Source organism: Choloepus didactylus, chromosome 4, assembly GCF_015220235.1.
Source record: "Choloepus didactylus isolate mChoDid1 chromosome 4, mChoDid1.pri, whole genome shotgun sequence".
NCBI classification, from domain to species: Eukaryota; Metazoa; Chordata; class Mammalia; order Pilosa; family Megalonychidae; genus Choloepus; species Choloepus didactylus.
In genome coordinates this window covers 121,520,474-121,540,466 of record NC_051310.1, presented here as the reverse complement: position 1 = coordinate 121,540,466, position 19,993 = coordinate 121,520,474, and the positions used below count along the sequence as shown (strand labels likewise).

The following is a 19,993-nucleotide window of genomic DNA, read 5'->3' as shown; positions in this document are numbered from 1 at the left end:
ATTATATTTGTATATATGCTTGATCCCTTCAAAATTTCCCCATGTCTGTTAACCATTCTTTTGTTTCTATCTCTTAACATCTCCATGCTGAATTCTGTGTAGTTGTTTTGAATATACCTTCCAGTTCACTAATTCCCTGTTTAGTTGTATCTCATCATCTGTTTAACACATTTATTGAGTATTTAATTCATTAATACTTTTTCATTTCTAGAAGTTCTGTTTTGTTCTTTTTCTTAATTGGCTTTCTTTTTTCTTTTCTTTTATCATTTGTTTTATCTCTTTAATTCACTAAAGTCTAATATAAATATAGTATTTTTATGATTTTTTTAATCTAAAGCTCTGGGAGAACTAATGATCCTCCTTGTTTTAGCTACTTACTCTCACTCATGACGAGCATTTCCTTGCATGTTTTGTAAATTTGTATTGTAAACTCTTTAGGGAAGTTTACTTTTCTCCATGGTAATTCCATATAGCCTGAGCTGTGGAATTATTCTTCCAGAGCAGGTTTACATTTGCTTCTTCCATGTTCATTAAGTATATCACTAACTGAAAATGATTATTGTGAAGTGGAAAACTGTAAAAAGAAGATTGTTGAACATAGGTGTCTTGTTGAAGCACACTATCCGCAAAAAGCAGCTATCTGCTCTCTTTCTCCCAAAGTGGGACATGTGGCCATGAATGACTAAGAGATTCCATGCTTCTTCAATGTGAGGCAGATTCCATCCGAGTCTTTAGACCTCAAGTCAGTGTCAGCTGGAGTGGGATTTTCCTCAGGGCTTCCCCTCATCATCAGTGAACACGAATAACCAGACTAGGCTGGGAAATTTCACAGTTCCAAAGGACCTTGGGAGAGAAGTCTGTTTTGGGTCACTGATCTAAGGGCTGGAGACTCTTGTAGCCAAAAGTCATTCACCAAACAGAATTCATCTTTTGATCCTTCAGCTTTAATTTTGAACCAGAAAAATTGTTGTTTTCATTGACTTGCAAAGGGGAAGCATTTTTTTTTTTCACTTTCCAGAAGTGAGTTTAGTTGGTTTTTCTTTAGAGTAGCAAAGCCCATTGCAACATGTTCCCTTTACTTGACAAGAAAGAAAGGAGAACATGTGAATGAGAGCAGAAGTTGTCTTGTTTTTACAAATCAGCCGTGCAATGAAGATACAGCACTGAGTGAATGCGATGCCAGGGAGAGAAGCCTTATACAACAGAGACAATGAATATTAGGACAAATCAAATTGCTAAAACAACCCTACAGTGAGGGTTGTTCCATACAGCTAGGGGGCACCTAATTTCATGTCTGGGATGAGATTGTTAAGGTCACTGAACCTGCAAAGCAAAGCAACATTTTTAGGAGAAAAATATACTAACACATGTGCTCTGCTTACTCTTGTTAGGTTGGCAAGTCATGCTAAGACACAAACCCAGGATAGCCAATCAAGACATAAGTGACCTGAGTCCTTCTCAGCCTCAAATCAACCCATATGCCTTAGACTCTATCTGGAAGTTCAGACTTTCTTACCAGGAACTTCCCAAAAAATCTATGTATCTCTCAAGAAGCAATTGGTTAAAGATATGGGATGCATCATGTAATGGAATCCTGTATAAGCCATTAAAGATAGTGAAGCCAATCTTTACATGCTGATATGGAAAGACTTTATAAGGTATCAAAATGAAAAAGCATGCAGAGAATAGTATGTATAAAATATTACCATTTGTATAAACACATATATATCATATTTTTGAAAGAAAATACAAGAAAGTATTGAGAGTGGAGAATATTTGGAGTTTGGCATCTGGAGTGAGAAGTAGATGAATTTATCATATTTCATTTTATTCCCTTTTGTAATTTTAAAAATTGTACAACTTAATGTGTATCTTCTTCAACTCCTTACTCCCCACAGTGAAGTTTGGCCATTCCAGTTGTTTTAGGGAGTTGCTCAGAATGTGTGCTGAAGAACACAAGTTTCATTAGATGCTATATAGTGAAAAAAATATACTTGGGAAACACTGGCTTAACCTAAGTTAAACAGACTTCTTGACTATGGAAATTATGAGGGCCTTTGATGTTTGCTGTAAATCTCCAAGAGGAGAATAGAATATACAGCTGTCCCAGACTTCCTTGACTACAAAACCTCTTTTTTGAGGATCATCTCATGGGATTGATGAGCTGTGGAACACATTTTGGGAAATGCAGGACCTAGAATGAATCTGAGAAACAAATCAGACCCCAGAACTCCTCTGTCTTCAGGGATCTTCCAGATTGAGAGTGACCTGAGGTGTATTTGAAATTGTTGTGTCATTCTGTAAAGAGGGAGAATTGACTTCAGCAACCCTCACACCACACACATACCCACAGTTCTCCTAATATGAATACACATGACTTTAAATGTAAACTTCTATATAGTTTCTATCTGGGTCCAGAGATCATGATCAAGTTCTTGTCCAGATCAGCATTATTTGGGGTGAGTTGAGGGATGTGAATGGCTGGTGTGGGTCAGCAAAGGAGAGCAATGGTCTTTTCAGCTTAATAGAAATAATGAAATTTAATCATCTTTCATTTCTGAGGCCTGAGTTTGTTCCTGGTACTCTTGGAGAGTCAATTTGGAGAGCACTGAGGTTGGCCATTTGCCCATTCACCTGGTTCCCAAATCTCAGATTCCTCTCTTTTTATGAGCTGACCCTAATATCACTTTTCAAGTACAGCTCGTTCTTGAGGGATGATTGATCTCATCCTGCTATTCTCTCAGGCTGCACACCACCAAATACTTTCTTTTTAACCAGAACTTTTAGGTTTCAGTCTTGGTTCTTTGTGACAATTTTTGTTATGACTGAGAAAGTTTTATTAGTTTTATTTTCCAGTTGGAAAACTAACTGCCTGGAAAGCCATGCATAAATATGCATTCTGTCCTAATAAAGGGAACAAATAGACCCATAGGAAGATCACAGCGTTGGACATCAGAGAACCTGACTCCAGACTGGATTCTTCCACTTATTACCTATCTGATTTTTGTCAAGTCACTCAGTTTTTTCTGAGCATCATCATTTAAATGGGGATTAAGTAATGGGGTTGAATAACTGAGGTCATGTATATGAGAATACCTGGCCCATGTTTTGGGGATTGAATCATGTCTCCCACAAAAGGCATGTTCAGGCCCCAACCCCTAGTCCTATGAGTGTGAAACCATTTGTAAATAGGACTTTTAAAGATATTGTTAAGGTGTGCCCTAACAGAATGAGGGTGGGCCTTAATCCAATATGGCTGAAGTCCTTCTAAGCAAAGGACATTGGACATAGAAGGAGAAACCATGGGGAGCAGCCGGGAGCTGGAAGTCAATGGAACCTGGGAGAGAAAGGAGAAGAAGTCACCATGTGCATTGCCATGTGATGGAAAAGCCAGGGAACCCCAAGGATTGCCAGCAGCCAGCTCCAGAATGCCAAAGTCTGGAGAAAGCATCAGCTTGCTCTCAATTTTGGACTTCTTCCAACCTTAAATCTGTGAGCCAATAAATTTCCATTGTTTAAGCCAGCAAATTTTATGGTGTTTGTTTTAGTAGCTGGGAAACTAATACACATGGTAATTACACATGCTGCAAATATAGGCTCATTTATCCACTCAGTAGAGAAAATTGTATGCAGTCAAACCTTAACTCTATCACTTACTACCTGTGTGAATGTGGGAAATTCTCTTCACCTTTCTAAGCTTCAAGTTCCTTATTTGTAAACTGAAGATAGTAAGGGCACCAGCCTCATAGGGTCAATGTAGAGACTAATGGACTAATGTATGGAAAGTGTTTAGTTCATAAAAAGCACTTGATAAAATTACTGTTCTTGTTACTATTATTATCATATGTTCAAATGGGTACAGTGACATAAATTGAATAGGTATGTATGGACAGGTAAGATAGGATGTCGTTCTTCAAATAACACATACTTAAAGCACAGGCTAGATGACCAAGGTTTGCAGAGAAGACTGCTGACAGATTGGTCTTTGTTTCCCTGCTTCTCCAGTTACAAAAAGCAAAATGTTTACAGGAGGAGGAGAGCCTCTGGCAAACCCCAAGGTAACTCCCTTCTCAAGAATGGGGACTATGTGTTATGGTCTCTCTGTCACCACCCCCTTAGAGAAAGTTTTGCCTGAAACTGGACCTTCATTTGAGGACAGCTGCAGATCCTTCCAATAGGAACTAGGAGGCTATGCTGCATCTCAGCCTGGGTAAATTATCACCATGATTTTTCTGAAGGGCCCCAAAATCACTGGCATCAAAAACTAAATGGGTTTCTCCTTTCAGACCTTAAGACTGGAGTCAAAAGCCTAAAGCATATTCAGGCCAGGCAGATAATATATATGAGGGAGGTGGGCAAAGTGGGATTAGGGTAGAAGTGGACAGTGTATGCCCTGTCTGGAGGGAGTGGGGGGGATGCATCCACTGTTCAGATGCTTTCCATGGTGGCAGAGCAGGAATATGGTAAGGTTTTACCGGGTTTTCCAGTTTTTCAAGGTAGTCAGAAGTCCAGAGTTTTACGTGCCATTTTTCTATTTTTAAATACTGGCAACAATTTCCAAAGTTAAAGAGAAATTACCATGTTGGACAAACAAAAACACATCAATGGGTCAATTCCACTCATAGGATACCTTCAGCCATGGACACCATTTTGGAACTCTACTCTGAAGTTGTCCTTAACCACAGTCTTCAAAGACTAAATATTTCTTATTGAAAAGGGCAAATGGAAAGATGTTGAGGATCTAATCCTTTTGTTTTGTAGCATCTGTTTACATGAGGCTGGCTATTGAAAATCTAATTTCCATACGTGCAAGAATGTGGTCCTTTCCTTTTGCATCCTACCCCTGGGGAGATTGAGTGAGATAATAGTAAGCAAACCATTTTTATTTTAGGCAATATCAGAAGCGATAGCTTAGTTCCCCATTAAACTAATTTGTTATACCTCATGTACATTTATCAATGTATCTCAGATTTAATAGTATTGTGCTCTCAAAGAATTGATCAAGTGATTAGATTATGTGGGGAGACTTAAATGTCAAAATTACTACCATTTAGTTAGTAAGGTTGGATTATGAAAACTCATATCTCCGTGCACTTTCTCCAGGCATAAATGCTTAAGTTAGTCTTTAATGATAACATGCCGATATCTTATGACAATGCTGCATTTCATCCATACTTTCCTTGTGATTCTTACCACTTCTCAGTTTGCATTACAGCTGTGTATCTTATCTCTCCCACTGGTCTGCAAGGGAGACCTGTGTCTCATTTTTTGCATCCCTGTTATCACAGGCACCATGTTTGCCACTTAGATTTTTGAATGTACTTACGTAAGGACAAATGTGTGAGTTGTTGAGGGAATGGCAAATCCAAGATGGAGGTGCTTACAGACTTGGGAATTTTAATTTCCCATGATTTGATCTCTTTGAAAGACAGACTTCTGAGGCACAAATCTGGACAAACTACTTGTTTGGTTCAGGGGGAGTTGAAAGCAGTTTAGCGTAGGCTAGGGAACATGAACTTTGAACTCAAATGTCAACTGTGGCTTCAAAAAGACCTTTTCACTAGCTGTATGCCCTCAGGCAAATCACTTAATTTATTGGTTTCTTTAGATAAAAACAGGAGAATTTTCCTCCCCATCAGGTTATTATGGGGACTACATGACTATATATATATATAGCAGTTTATTTAAAATGCAAATGTTGCCACAGACATGCTCTTCCAGTGTTGACTTCTGTTTTATGAACATTTCTATCATTTAGTGACAAAATATCTACTTGAACATATGTCTAATTTAAAATGTATTCCTTACCTATTTCTAAGAACTGCGTCAACATACATGTTCAAACAGTCATACACATCTTGAGTTGCATTGGTGCAGCCATGTGCATATGAAAAAATGTGCCCTGAACAGGCACTACTGGATTAAAGGAGTGTATTATCTTCCTAGAAAAGAATTTTTTTAAAGAACGATAATAAATAAACACTGGCCAGGTGAAATTTGGAGGTATCAGGGCATTTTAGGATGGCTACCTGGGTTACTTCTTTAGCTCTTGTTCAGTAAAAGGGGCAGATGGGGGTGGGGGAATTGTTTGGCCCCTTGGGTCTTTTTTCTTATTATTTTTATGTTTTCCCCCTTTGAATTTTGGTCTTGAAAATGGAAATGAATGTTAAATAAGTCTCCCAAATGCTGACCACAACACAAGAAATCTATGTGGCCTGTGAGTATGGTTGGTCAGTGTGGAAAGATGCATCCTGGCAGTATCTCAGTGTCCCCACCCCAGTCTGCTCACTTTCCAGTATTAAGAAAGTTTGGGCATGTGAGTGTGCCTTCTGGTGACACTCCCCAAATCAGGGGACACTGTGAGGAAAGGAGGTAGCAAGAAAGAACAAGAGAGAAATGGGCTTAACTCTGCTTTTTGGTCAAGTTTTCCACTGGTAAGCACTTGGTCAGCTAGTAGAAGTCACTTATTTCAGAAGAACTGGAAGTCAGGCAAATAGAAATCAAGAAAATAGTTTCAACATAAATTTAACAAGCTGGTCTTAATCACCAACATATCTCAATCTCTGAAAAAGAGAAGGAAATGGAGCTGAAAAGAATTTTTCTCTAGTCACTGGGAAGCTGTGGTGGAAAAGCACAGGTGTTGGGTCTTTTCTGAACCAGGGTGACCACATTTGTTGTCACCAGAAAAGCCACTTTATCAAGGCACAAAGACCAGGAACTACAAGGAAGCTCCCAGATTAGCTTCAACCTCCATTCTTTCTCCTCGGCCTGATGTATCTGGCTTACAGTGCAGCCTTTCATCCTGGATAGATTGGTAACAGATGACTGTTGCCTAGATCTCCAAGTCCTTCACCCTTCCCAGATAGCTCTTTACTTTCAATGCACAAGTAGACTAGCGCCCCCATCCCACATCCCCTGGAAAATCCAATGTCCTCCCTGAATATATCCACAAATTCTTGGGAGCATTGGTTGCTTCTGATAACCTCTTGCTCCATCCACTGTGTCATGCTGAAGAGCACAGTCATCTGCCTAAGACAGGCCTGGGATTAGATACCAGCTCTGTCTCTTTAAGATTATGTAACAATAGACAAGTTGTTGAGTTTTCTGAGCCTTAATTTCATCATCCATAAAATGGAGATAATAACACTTACTCCCACGGTGACTGTAAGTTAATAATGGAATAATGATGAAGTAATACAGGTATAGCATTTAACATGGAATCTGGCACAAAGAATGCACCACATAGATGGTAGCTATTATTTGTATTCCTTATTCACACTACCCTAAAAGAGATGACTAAAGATAGTAAACTTACAACCTTTGTTCTGAAGTCCATGACAGTGTTTCCCTAGTTTGTTTGTTTGTTTTTTGAATATTAATTTGAGTAGTAAGACCTTTTTTTTTAACTTCAATTTTTTTCCAGAACTCTATAGGATAGTAACTTTTCTTTTACTATCCATTAAGTCTTAAAATACTGAACCACTGAAGAATACTGTGAATTAATCAATACTTTGTTATTGATCATAACATCTACATACATTTCAAAGTAGTGGTAAATATAGCAAAATTCAAGATATATTATTTTGTTCACCTTTGGACAATGTTTGATGCACACAGCGAATCACAAACCCTGTGCAATAATTTTAAGACTCCCAGTGGTCCCTAGTCCCAGGTGGCATGCATTTGCAAACTTTTACTAAGAAATTCCTAATCTTCATTAACTACTTATTTACTGAAAGGGCAAAGTTTCACATAATCATTGAAAAAAATATTTATTGTCTATTATGCATCACATACATGCTATAAACATCTTGGTTTACACTTTAAAGAAGGTAATAGATGTGCAAGAGATGTGAGAACAGTCAAATGCTATAAAATCTGTGGGCTTATTACTCCCTCTGCTCATTCCCAGAGTTTCAGTTCATGATAATCACATCCCCCCTTTAGGTCTCACACTGTCTCCATTAAATATCCTTTCGTAAGGACTATGGCAACTGCCCAGCATTCTCAATTATTATTTCTTAGGAATTATGCTTCCCACTTTTCATGTCCTACCCCCAAATTAATCTTTTCTCTTGAAAAGGCATTTACCCAGGGTTTCCCTGAACCCCTGCCCCCGCTCATATTAAGATATCTTAATTTCTTTCATCAAATATTTTTTGAGCAAGAATACAAAGAAGCATGAACTATCCTAAAGGACATTATTGGGGAGCTTCAAAACAAGGTGGGTTTTAATGAAATGACAGTGTAGACACATGGTAGAAGGGGTCTCTTTGGGTTTAAGTTGTCAAAGATGGCTTTTTGGAAAAAGTAGGCTTTCAGCTCAGGGTTAAGAATAGATGGGTCTAGCTGGGGAAGGTTCAGGAAAAGGATTCCCCTGCTGGAAGGTGAGCAGAGGTCAGAAGGAGCATTGTGGGCTCAAAGGGAAGTGACTAGGACACAAACCTGGCCGATGCAGAGGACTCATGTGAGCAATTCTGGGCCAAGAGATCAGCCAATAGAGAGCCCTTGGTACCAGGTTGCAGAGTTTGTGTGGCACTTCTTGAGCAGTGGAGTCATCAGGAAATGGGTGTATTAACAAGCATGGTTGCTGGATAGAGAGAGACTGGAGGTGGGGAAACTGGTCACAGGCTGCAGAAGAAGGCTTGGCGAGATTTGGGAATGATTGGGTATGGGAAGCCAAAGGAGAGGAGGGAAAAGAATGGCAAATGATTCCAGAATGTTTAGACTGGGTGATTGGGGGTGACTAGGGGCACCTCATACACATACCAATCAATCTTTTGCGGGCATTCTGCCTTTTCAATGTCTTTCTTCGTTTTCCCTTGAAATTCTTTCTCTCATTCCTGTCATGCATGGAATATGATAATAAAAATAGCGTTTACCCTTTCCTTTCTAGTGTTGCTTTCCTACCCAAAGCACTTAAACTCCCCAACTATGAAATGACCAATCTTTGGAGAGTAATCACAAAGAGACAAAACGATTTCCTATAAGGAGAGATTTCCCAACCACTGGAATGATAAAAAAATTGAGAACAAGTTTTCTAATGTGGTGATGAGTTTCCTACCCCTAAAGGTAATCCAACATGGACCAGACGATCACCTATTAAGGATGTTATAGGGAGAATGACGACATAAAATCCACTCTGCGTGCTGTAGAGTTCAGATCCAGCATAGTGCCATAAGCTGAGAGGCGTTGTGGTGCAGGGTTTAAGAACACAGTCTCTGATGCCTGTATGTTCACTCACCCTTAGAACCTAGCTATCGTTGTAAAGAAGCCAGGCCACCTGGAGATGTTTGTAGGTGTTTTGACCAGCACCCCAGGTGTGACATCAGCTCACAGCCACTTGTGGATGCACAAGCCTTCAGATAATGCTTCTGAGCCGCTACATTCAATGCTGAATAGAGCAGAGGTGAAATGCCTTGCCAAACCCTGCCCAAACCACAGACTCATGAGCAAAATAAATGTTATTGCCGCTTTAAACCACTAAGTTTGAAAGTAATTATGCAGCAGTAGACAGAAGGAACACAATGTTCACATGATATTCTGAGTTGCAATTAATAGGTGTTGAGTCAAATAGGAGGTGGAATTATTTGCTTGCAGAAAGTGGGGTGGGTGGCTTGGGATGATGATAAGAGAGAAGGCTTGGTGACACTTGGGAAAATATAGTGAGTGTTAGTGAGAGACAAGTAAGTTTTGGGGACACAGTGAGGATACAGTGAAGACTAGAACTGTGGCTTTGTAATGTCCCCCACTCCTCATGGCTTTTTAATTTACTAACTTCTGGAGAAGGCAGCTAGGTTGAGCAGGTGCTGGATCCTGGCAAGAAGTTAGAAGAGACCTGGAAGTTCTGTAGATTACCTGTAAGGGAGGAGTAGGTGGTACACTCAGGAAACAGTACATCCAACAGTATAGAATAAAATAAATTGTTTTCTAGGTAAGGAAATCAAGATCAGGTACTTGGAAGACAATTGGGTACTTATTGTATAGTACAGACAGTACAACTGAATTGCAGAGAAGAAGTCAAGATCAGTAAAGAGAGGTGAGATTTGGTGAGAAGAATGTGAATGGGTGAGGGGCATAGAAAAGCTTTCCAGATAGGGAGGGCAGAAGAGATATAATGAGATTCTTCTGTGTCTAAAAAGTGAAAAGGTGTGGCAGTTCTTAAAGGTTAGAGCAAGTAACCATGCTGGAAGTTTTATCTGCAACACCGTAATGGACAGTTCTTTTGATATGAAGGAAGACAGTAATACCCAGGGCATGCAGAAAAAGGAAACCAGAGTGGTTTCAGGAGATGCTACCAAAATTCTTGTTAGCTTGAAACTTGTGCCTGGATATTTAATTGGTTTTAAATTAAAAAGAATGGTGGCAATATGATTTTGATTTTGGCAGTTATTATGATAGAGATTCTAGAAAAAGTAATGAAAAATTGGTAGGCTATGAAATGATCCCAGGGGATTTCTTGAAAAGGAAAAATGAAACATGTTACCGCTGCAACTTTATTTAAAATTCAACATAGGGTATGGAGCCAAGTTTGTGATTAAACTCAAAGTTTGCCATGTGGATGTGATGTGTGGACCTAGTACTTCCCTTGAGCTGTCAAGCTCTCCGACTTCTCCCTACCATAGCAGCTAGAACTAAGACAAGTAGATCTTACAACTGGAGACTGGAAGGGACATTAAAAGATCCTCTAGGTAATTTCTGTGCCTTTGAGAAAGAGTTAATGGAAATCATTTTATATGTTTTAATCTCCCTTGTTTGTAAATTATGTATCTCTGAAGGACTTCACAAATGCACCCCAGAGAGCTACTTAGAATTCATCACTATCAGGAAATTGTTTATGTACAACCTCTCATATTTCACTTTAAGACTTTCCTTTGGTTGATCCCATTGTGAAGATACTCAATATCTAGTTATTATTTTCTTGCAAAGAAGACTTCACATTCTTAATCTTTTCTCCTTAAATATACTCATTTCTGAAAGCTTTCCTCATGTTTATTTTCCTGACTTTAAATAATATTTATTACCAATGCGGAGCCCTCCCCCAAGTTGAATGCTCTTCTTTAGTTGTGAAACCCAAACTAGACTCTATATTCTAGGAAAAGATGGCCAGTTCTAAAGATCAATGACCTAATGGTTCTGACGATCTCAGATCTTATACCTACAGGGTCACACTACCTTTTAAAACCACAGTATGGATGGCTGATGACCATTGCTTATCTTGGTGGCCTAAAGTTGTTTTCCTATCTAACTTGCATGTGACTCTTCAATCTTTTTTCTAAGCACTTTCTTCATCCCAATAATCCTCCTTTGCCAAGTCTTTCTTTATGGACCATCACTAAATGGGTTGTAACTGGTTGTTCAATGACTATTGATCCTTTTTTAAAAAATTAGTGAATACATGGTGAAAAGGACATGAAGTGGGAAGTTTTTCTCCCACACCTGTCTGATTTTTCCCTCCATGGGGCTCATTCACATTTCCTGCTGCTTGTGTATTCATGGAGATAGCTCACGCATATGAAAAGAAATGAGAGTGAATTTTTAATATAATAGGCAGTATCTATTCCATTTTAGTATGCACAGATCTCCCTCATTCTATTTTATGGCTGCATAGTATTCCATTGATGGATGTACCATAATATATTCATTCCAAATCATTCTGAATACTGATATTACCCACCCAAATGTCCCCTACCAGCTGAAGTTTATCATACTTCATCTTCATTGTACAACTGCTTGCAGAATGATTAATACAAGCATAGCACTGCTTGTCTCTGCTCTCTAGGAAACTACAGTCTCATCAGGGAGAGGAGACATATAGATAGAGGAGTCTGATTTCCAGTTCTATCCCCCCAGCAGTTCTTTGTTTTCTTGCATGTCAGATACTCTTTCTTTCTTTTTTTTTTAATCTTCATTTTATTGAGATATATTCACATACCACGCAGTCATACAAAACAAATTGTACTTTCGATTGTTTACAGTACCATTACATAGTTGTACATTCATCACCTAAATCAATCCCTGACACCTTCATTAGCACACACACAAAAATAACAAGAATAATAATTAGAGTGAAAAAGAGCAATTGAAGTAAAAAAGAACACTGGGTACCTTTGTCTGTTTGTTTCCTTCCCCTATTTTTCTACACATCCATCCATAAACTAGACAAAGTGGAGTGTGGTCCTTATGGCTTTCCCAATCCCATTGTCACCCCTCATAAGCTACATTTTTATACAACTGTCTTCAAGATTCATGGGTTCTGGGTTGTAGTTTGATAGTTTCAGGTATCCACCACCAGCTACCCCAATTCTTTAGAACTTAAAAAGGGTTGTCTAAAGTGTGCGTAAGAGTGCCCACCAGAATGACCTCTCGGCTCCTTTTGGACTCTCTCTGCTACTGAAGCTTATTTCATTTCCTTTCACATCCCCCTTTTGGTCAAGAAGATGTTCTCCGTCCCACGATGCCAGGTCTACATTCCTCCCCAGGAGTCATATTCCACGTTGCCAGGGAGATTCACTCCCCTGGGTGTCTGATCCCACGTAGGGGGGAGGGTAGTGATTTCACCTTTCAAGTTGGCTTAGCTAGAGAGAGAGGGCCACATCTGAGCAACAAAGAGGCATTCGGGAGGAGGCTCTTAGGCACAACCATAGGGAGGCCTAGCCTCTCCTTTATAGCAACCGTCTTCCCAAGGGTAAAACCTATGGTAGAGGGCTCAACCCATCAAACCACCAGTCCCCTATGTCTGTGGTCATGTTAGCAACCACCGAGGTGGGGTAGGCCAATACCCCTGCATTCTCCACAGGCTCCTCAAGGGGGCACTACATATTTTTTTCCTTGTTTTTTTTTTCTTTTTTAAATCAACTGTATGAAAAAAAATTAAAAAAAAAAAAAACATACAATAAAAGAACATTTCAAAGAGACCATAACAAGGGAGTAAGAAAAAGACAACTAACCTAAGATAACTGCTTTACTTCCAACCTGTTCCTACTTTACCCCAAGAAAGTTACCTAATATAGCAACATTTCTGTGAACTTGTTCCTACTATATCCATCAGAAATTAACAGACCATAGTCATTCCTGGGCATCCCCAGAACGTTGAATAGCTTATCTGTTCTTCTTGGATTATTGTTCCCCCTTCCTTAATTGCTCTCTATTGCTAGTTCCCCTACATTCTACATTATAAACCATTTGTTTTACATTTTTCAAAGTTCACATTAGTGGCAGCATATAATATTTCTCTTTTTGTGCCTGGCTTATTTTGCTCAGCATTATGTCTTCAAGGTTCATCCATGTTGTCATATGTTTCACAAGATCGTTCCTTCTTATTGCCGTGTAGTATTCCATCGTTTGTATATACCACATTTTATTTATACACTCATCTGTTGAAGGACATTTGGGTTGTTTCCATCTCTTGGCAATTGTGAATAATGCTGCTATGAACATTGGCGTGTAGATATCTGTTCGTGTCACTGCTTTCTGATCTTCTGGGTATATACCGAGAAGTGCAATCGCTGGATCAAATGATAACTCTATATCTAGTTTTCTAAGGAACTGTCAGACTGACATCCAGAGTGGCTGAACCATTATACAGTCCCACCAACAATGAATAAGAGTTCCAATTTCTCCACATCCTCTCCAGCATTTGTAGTTTCCTATTTGTTTGATGGCAGCCACTCTAATCGGTGTTAGATGGTATCTCATTGTGGTCTTAATTAGCATCTTTCTAATAGCTAGTGAAGCTAAACATTTTTTCATGTGTTTCGTGGCCATTTGTATTTCCTCTTCAGAGAACTGTCTTTTCATATCTTTTGCCCATTTTATAATTGGGCTGTCTGCACTCTTGTCATTCAGTTGTAGGATTTCTTTATATATGCAAGATATCAGTCTTTTGTCAGATACATGGTTTCCAAAAATTTTTTCCCATTGAGTTGGCTGCCTCTTTACCTTTTTGAGAAATTCCTTTGAGGTGCAGAAACTTCTAAGCTTGAGGAGTTCCCATTTATCTATTTTTTCTTTTGTTGCTTGTGCTTTGGGTGTAAAGTCTAGGAAGTGGCCGCCTAATACAAGGTCTTGAAGATGTTTTCCTACATTATCTTCTAGGAGTTTTATGGTACTTTCTTTTATATTGAGATCTTTCATCCATTTTGAGTTAATTTTTGTGTAGGGTGTGAGGTAGGGGTCCTCTTTCATTCTTTTGGATATGGATATCCAACTCTCCCAGCCCCATTTGTTGAAAAGACCATTATGACTCAGTTCAGTGACTTTGGGGGCCTTATCAAAGATCAGTCGGCCATAGATCTGAGGGTCTATCTCTGAATTCTCAATTCGATTCCATTGATCTATATGTCTATCTTTGTGCCAGTACCATGCTGTTTTGACAACTGTGGCTTTATAATAAGCTTCAAAGTCAGGGAGTGTAAGTCCTCCCACTTTGTTTTTCTTTTTTAGAGTGTCTTTAGCAATTCGAGGCATCTTCCCTTTCCAAATAAATTTGATAACTAGCTTTTCCAAGTCTGCAAAGTAGGTTGTTGGAATTTTGATTGAGATTGCATTGAATCTGTAGATGAGTTTGGGTAGAATTGACATCTTAATGACATTTAGCCTTCCTATCCATGAACATGGAATATTTTTCCATCTTTTAAGGTCCCCTTCTATTTCTTTTAGTAGAGTTATGTAGTTTTCTTTGTATAGGTCTTTTACATCTTTGGTTAAGTTTATTCCTAGGTACTTGATTTTTTTAGTTGTTATTGAAAATGGTATCTTTTTCTTGAGTGTCTCTTCAGTTTATTCATTTCTAGCATATAGAAACATTACTGACTTATGTGCATTAATCTTGTATCCCGCTACTTTGCTAAATTTGTTTATTAGCTCTAGTAGCTGTATCGTCAATTTCTCAGGGTTTTACAGATATAAGATCATATCATCTGCAAACAATGACAGTTTTACTTCTTCTTTTCTAATTTGGATGCCTTTTATTTCTTTGTCTTGCCGGATTGCCCTGGCTAGCACTTCCAGCACAATGTTGAATAACAGTGGTGACAGCGGGCATCCTTGTCTTGTTCCTGATCTTAGAGGGAAGGCTTTCAGTCTCTCACCACTGAGTACTATACTGGCTGTGGGTTTTTCATATATGCTCTTTATCATATTGAGGAAGTTTCCTTCAATTCCTACCTTTTGAAGTGTTTTAATCAAAAACGGATGTTGGATTTTGTCAAATGCTTTTTCAGCATCTATTGAGATGATCAATTGATTTTTCCCTTTTGAATTTTTAATGTGTTGTAATACATTGTTTGATTTTCTTATGTTGAACCATCCTTGCATGCCTGGAATGAACCCCACTTGGTCATGGTGTATGATTTTTTTAATGTGTCTTTGGATTCGATTTGCAAGTATTTTGTTCAGGATTTTTGCATCTATATTCATTAGGGAGATTGGCCGGTAGTTTTCCTTTTTTGTAGTATCTTTGCCTGGTTTTGGTATTAGATTGATGTTAGCTTCATAAAATGAATTAGGTAGTGTTCCATTTTCTTCAATGTTTTGAAAGAGTTTGAGTAAGATTGCTGTCAGTTCTTTCTGGAAAGTTTCGTAGAATTCCCCTGTGAAGCCATCTGGCCCTGGGCATTTATTTGTGGGAAGATTTTTGATGACTGATTGGATCTCTTTGCTTGTGATGGGTTGATTGAGGTCTTCTATTTCTTCTCTGGTCAGTCTAGGTTGTTCATATGTTTCCAGGAAATTGTCCATTTCCTCTACATTATCCAGTTTGTTGGCATACAGTTGTTCATAGTATCCTCTTATAATTGTTTTAATTTCTTCAGGATCTGCAGTTATGTCACCTTTTTCATTCATTATTTTGTTTATATGGGTCTTCTCTCTTTTTGATTTTGTCAGTCTAGCTAGGGGCTTGTTAATCTTGTTGATCTTCTCAAAGAACCAACTTTTGGCGATATTTATCCTATTGTTTTTTTGTTCTCTATGTCATTTATTTCTGCTTTAATCCTTGTTATTTCTTTTCTTCTACTTGGTTTCGGATTGGTTTGCTGTTCATTTTCTAGCTTCTTCAGTTGATCCATTAGTTCTTTGATTTTGGCTCTTTCTTCATTTTTAATATATGCGTTTAGTGCTATAAATTTCCCCCTCAGCACTGCTTTTGCTGCATCCTATAGGTTTTGGTATGTTGTGTTCTCATTTTCGTTCGTCTCTATATATTTAGCAATTTCTCTTGCTATTTCTTCTTTAACCCACTGATTGTTTAGGAGTGTGTTGTTTAACCTCCAGGTATTTGTGAATTTTCTAAGTCTCTGATGGTTATTGACTTCTAATTGTATTCCATTGTGGTCAGAGAATGTGCTTTGAATAATTTCAATCTTTTTAAATTTATTGAGGCTTGTTTTATGTCCCAGCATATGATCTATTCTGGAGAAAGTTCCATGAGCACTAGAAATGTATGTGTATCCTGGTGATTTGGGATGTAATGTTCTGTATATGTCTGTTAAATCTAATTCATTTATCAGATTGTTTAGGTTTTCAATTTCCTTATTGGTCTTCTGTCTGGTTGATCTATCTATAGGAGAGAGTGATGTGTTGAAGTCTCCCACAATTATCATGGAAACATCAATTGCTTCCTTTAGTTTTGCCAGTGTTTCTCTCATGTATTTCGTGGCACCTTGATTGGGTGCATAGACATTTATGATTGTTATTTCTTCTTGTTGAATTGCCCCTTTTATTAGTATGTAGTGGCCTTCTTTGTCTCTCAAAACATCCCTGCATTTAAAGTCTATTTTATCTGAGATTAATATTGCTACACCTGCTTTCTTTTGGCTGTAGCTTGCATGAAATATTTTTTTCCATCCTTTCACTTTCAATTTCTTTGTGTCCCTGTGTCTAAGATGAGTCTCTTGTATGCAACATATTGATGGTTCATTTTTTTTGATCCATTCTGCGAATCTGTATCTTTTAATTGGGGAGTTTAATCCATTTACATTCAACGTTATAACCATGAAGGCATTTCTTGAATCAGCTATCTTATCCTTTGGTTTATGTTTGTCATATATATTTTTCCCCTCTCTCTATTAATATCCTTTATTGTACCCATACCGAATCTCTTTAGTACTGAGCCTTTCTCCAAGTCTCTCTGTCCTGTCTTTGTTTCTCTGTCTGTAGGGCTCCCTTTAGTATCTCCAGTAGGGCAGGTCTCTCGTTAGCAAATTCTCTCAGCATTTGTTTGTCTGTGAAAAATTTAAGCTCTCCCTCAAATTTGAAGGAGAGGTTTGCTGGGTAAAGTATTCTTGGTTGGAAATTTTTCTCACTCAGAATTTTAAATATATCGTGCCACTGCGTTCTTGCCTCCATGGTGGCTGCTGAGTAGTCACTACTTAGTCTTATGCCGTTTCCTTTGTATGTGGTGAATTGCTTTTCTCTTGCTGCTTTCAGAACTTGCTTCTTCTCTTCCATGTTTGACAGTGTGATCAGAATATGTCTCGGAGTGGGTTTATTTGGATTTATTCTATTTGGAGTTCACTGAGCATTTATGATTTGTGTATTTATGTTGTTTAGAAGATTTGGGAAGTTTTCCCCAACAATTTCTTTGAATACTCTTCCTAGACCTTTACCCTTTTCTTCCCCTTCTGGAACACCAATGAGTCTTATATTAGGACGTTTTATATTATCTATCATATCCCTGAGGTCCGTTTTGATTTTTTCAATTTTTTTCCCCATTCTTTGTTTTATGCTTTCATTTTCCATTCTGTCATCTTCCAGGTCACTGATTCGTTGTTCAACTTCCTCTAGTCTTGTACTATGAGTGTCCAGAATCTTTTTAATTTGGTCAACAGTTTCTTTAATTTCCATAAGATCATCTATTTTTTTATTTAGTCTTGCAATGTCTTCTTTATGCTCTTCTAGGGTCTTCTTGATATCCTTTGTATCCCGTACTATGGTCTCATTGTTCATCTTTAGTTCTTTGAGTAGCTGCTCTAGGTGCTGTGTCTCTTCTGATATTTTGATTTGGATGCTTGGGCTTGGGTTATCCATATCGTCTGGTTTTTTCATATGCTTTATAATTTTCGGTTGTTTTTGGCCTCTTGGCATTTGCTGAACTTGATAGGGTTCTTTTAGGATTTGTAGACCAATTGAAGTCCTTATCTCTAATATATCAGATCTACAGCTTCGTAGAGTACACTTTCTCTAACTAACCAGCAGGTAGCATCCACGAGCCACCTGTTCTCCACAAGCCAGTTTTCCCTGCTTTGCCTTTGTGGTGAGTGGGGGAGTGAGTCTTGTGGGGTCCAATTGGTGTACCAAGCTTGCATGTGTAGTTGGTGTTGCCTGCCCTGTATATGGGGCGTGTTTCTGGGCAGTCAGGGAGGGGGGGTGGCTCTAACAATCAAATCTCCCTGGTGATCCTGGAGTTTTAAAGCTGCTGGAATAGTCTAATCCTTCAGTTCAGTCCTGCCACAGTTTGTCTCTGCCACTGACCCACAAGTCCTTGGTATTGGCATGTGGCTCCTGAGACTTGCAAGTGGGTCCCTCTTCCAGGCTGTGCACCCCCTGGTCCTCTGTTGAGGGATGACTATGCTATGTCACAGGTGAGTGCCATCCCCCCCGGGTGGTGCGGGGCTGCTGGGCTGTGTAGGGAGGCTCCCAGTCTGCTGAAATGATGACTGAATGGGGCTTTGTTAATTCACACTGCTCCACCTTCCCAACTCTGGGACAATCAGCTGAGGTTGCAGAGAAGGCTAATGTCCACGCCCAGTTTTGTGGTGTGTGCCTGTTATTTGAAGCACTTCCATCACACTGGGTTGTCTGGGGCAGCTCTGGGCTATGGGGCTGGCGATGGGCAGGAGTGTTTCCTGTCCACCAGGATGATGGCTGTAAGCGGACACCCCCCTTTCCTTGGGAAGTTGTGGTGGTTAGTGAATTTTCTCAGCCACTGGATTATTTCCTTTTGTCTCAGAGCTCTCTTAGTTCTGCTCTTGTCTTGACCTGCCCAAATTGCAAGTCTTTGAAGCTTTCTGTATTGAGCTTCTTAGAGTAATTGTTTTAGAAAAAGAAAAAAGGATTAAAAAAAAAAAAAAAGGGCCCTCCTCAGAGATCTAATGGGTTATTGAAATGCTAAGAGACAAAGCAATTAGGGCCATTAAGGAAAGGTCCACATGGCAGAGAGATCAGCTTTTCTTCAGGATTTGCATATGAGCCTCAGGGCCTGAGCTCTGCCCTTCCCCTTTCTATGTTCACCAGAACTCCAAAAATCCTCCACTTTTAGTTTGGGGTTTTTCATGTGTTTTTTCCTATGCCTGTCTCCTCTCTGCTGGGCTGGCTGCTCTCAGATTCTCTGGTGTCTGGTCTCCGTCTATTTATGGTTGGAGTTTGGATCAGTAGAATGAGTTTCCGATAAGGGCTGCCACTGCAGTTCTCCCTTCTCCTTCCCGGAGCTGACACCCCTCCTCCCACGGGACTGAGCCTGGCAGGGAGAGGTGCGGGTCCTCTGGCCACAAAAACTTACAGATTTCGCTGATCTCAACAGTTCCACGTGTTCATGAGTGTTGTATGAAGTATGCCCAAAGTCAGATTGCTCTGTGGTGTCCAGTCCATGCAGTTCCTGGCTTTCTACCTACTTTCCTAGAGGAGTAACTAAAACATACAGCTCACCAGTCCGCCATCTTGCCCCGCCTCCCCTCAGATACTCTTTCTAATACATGGTCTAAATGGACTTCCAACTTTTTGGATGTTTCCACAATTGTTGGGGTGCCTGATCAACTTACATATAGTGACAGCTTCCAGAGCAGAGATCTCAAACTCAATGCCTACAGTGGCAGAAAGGTGACCCAAATGGGTGAAATGAAGTGATACAAATGGGAGAGCACTTGCTTTCTATAAAGTGGGGCAGACACCTGCTACTTTGCTCCAGGAGATTATTTCCCCAAAGGCTTGTCAGATCTTCTGATTGTTTAAAAATATACCCAGATTGGAAATGAGTAGAAAGTACATGAGATTT

At 39.2% G+C, this 19,993-nt stretch overlaps 1 protein-coding gene across 1 annotated transcript in view; it reads left to right on the top strand.

The window, feature by feature from the left end:
* AQP9 (aquaporin 9) overlaps positions 1-19,993 on the top strand; it is a 51,531-nt gene that overhangs the window by 10,759 nt on the left and 20,779 nt on the right. The gene's annotated exons all lie outside the window — the stretch shown is intronic.